Raw genomic sequence first — 2,382 nt, 5'->3', positions numbered from 1 at the left:
TTTTTTTTATTTTGTTTTGATTAAAACAAAAGAAAAAGAGAAATAAAATATAAGACGTCAATCAATTTTAAATATTGGTATTAAAGTTTATTTTGGATTAATATTTTTTCAAAATAAACTAGTTGAAACAGCATGTTACCAAAGTAACATCTCTTGTCTAAATTATTTATTTGAAATATTAGGATGATTGTGTGAGGAAGGTAAATATTTGGAAGAATTACATGCACACCTTTGGTAATAAATATGTGACAATTATAAAGTTTTGGTTTATGTGAACATGGTTTATTGTCAATATTTGATTACTACACCAAGAGTACCACTTATAAGTTGATATTTCTGTTCAAAGGCTCAATATTAACGTTGTGTTCGCTCTCTTATGATGGGTCTACCATGATAAGATTCTTCGGACATTGACAAACAGGTGTGAGGAAAGTCATTTCTATGAACCTAATTTTTCTCATTTAGGATGTTAATGGGCATAGAAGAATATTAATATAATTAAACATAAATTTATTGAAAATAGGAATTTAATTTATAAATTGAAAATAAAATATCTCAATATTTACATAATAAAAAATGATTTCCTAAGCACCGGTGACATGACACACCATTTAAATGGTGATTTGATTCACCAATTAAATAGTATGCCATGTCAAATGATTCACCAATTAAATAGTGTGCCATGTCACCGGTGCTTAACATAAGTTAAGCACCGATACTTAGGAGATCATTCTTGTTTACTTAATTAACCACAACATCCAAGAAACCGATACAGTATTTTCGAGAAATACACCTTATAGAGTACATTTGATACTAAAGAGTCCATATCTGGAGCTCCAAATCCTCCTGGTGATCACTCTACAATCTATATTCTATTGTCGAATTCAGATACAAATTTAGGCATTTCTATTTCCTTCCTCCTCACGTGTTCTGATAGAAATTTCCAACCAGTTCCTGTTCTTCAATTTCCCATATAACCTGAATGTCAAGAATTAATTTTATGTCAATTTATTTTGGTTTCTAAATAAAAATAATAAAGAAACCATATTAGAATTGAATTCTTAATCACCCTGAAGTGAATATGTAGTAGCAAGGAAGATCTGGTACTGTAACCTATGATGCACGAAATATACGGCATTCATATTTTTGTTATCATGACTCGCTTGGTTGCAAAAGGTTTCCACCAACACCCAGGATTAGATTATCATGATACTTTTAGTCCGATACTTAAAGCCACCAATATTCGACTTGTACTAAGTCTAGCTGTAAGTTGTGGCTGGTCTCTTCGACAATTAACAATGCTTTCTTACAAGGACATCTCCTCTAAGACCGTATACATGGCTTAACCTCATGGCTTTATTGATTAAGATCATCCATCTAATGTTTGTAAACTATCAAAAGCAATCTATAGGCTCAAGCAAGCCCCCCGAGCCTGGTATCAAGAACTTCGCAATTTTCTTTTTAACTTTGGGTTAAAAAATTCTCATGCTGATGCATCACTTTTTTTGTCTTAACTCACATGGACATATACTCTATCTACTTGTTTATGATGATGACCTAATTATAATAACAGGGGATAATAATTCTTTGGTAGATCGATTTGTTAAACTTTTGGCTTCTGGTTTCTCTTTAAAAGAAATTGTCATATTTTCTTGGTGTGGAGGTTGTCCCTAACAATCGTGGTGTTTTGCAATTTGGCATATTTATTAAACATACTCTATCTACTTGTCAAATTTTTTTGGGTCAAATTCTTCTTCTCTTACAATGCAATTTGGGACTACTCTTTCGGACCCTACAGAGTTTTGAAAAGTAATTGGAAGTCTTCACAATATCTCCTTCTTACTCGTCCTGATATTACTTTTGGCGTTAATAAGCTATCACAATTTATGCACAAGCCTACTACTGAGCACTGGGCTCTTGTTAAACGGCTACTTCGTTATCTCTGTGGCACTATAAATGAAGGTCTTCGGCTATATAAAAATTCTTCTTTGTCCTTACATGCCTTTTTCGATGCTGATTGGGCTGGCCATCCAAATGATTTTTTTTCCACTAGTGCCCATATTGTTTATCTTGGATGAAATGCTATTTCTTGGAGTTCAAAGAAACAACAGGCCGTAGCTCGTTCCTCTACTGAAGCTGAATACCGTTCTGTTGCTGCAACAACAACTGAGCTTAACTGGATTTATTTTTTGTTACGAGACCTGTGCTTACATCTCCCTAGTTTTATTGTGACAATGTTGGGGCTACTCAACTTTGCTCTAATCTAGTTTTCCATTTGATGAGTGCAATTCACTCATCAATTTAGCACCTTTAAATTTTAGTTTTTGCGTTGTCCTTGAGCACATTTGAACGTTTTGATGCGGGTTTTCATGTTGTTTTACA

Source organism: Olea europaea, unplaced genomic scaffold, assembly GCF_002742605.1.
Source record: "Olea europaea var. sylvestris unplaced genomic scaffold, O_europaea_v1 scaffold2865, whole genome shotgun sequence".
NCBI lineage: Eukaryota > Viridiplantae > Streptophyta > Magnoliopsida > Lamiales > Oleaceae > Olea > Olea europaea.
This window is presented reverse-complemented; position numbering follows the sequence as displayed.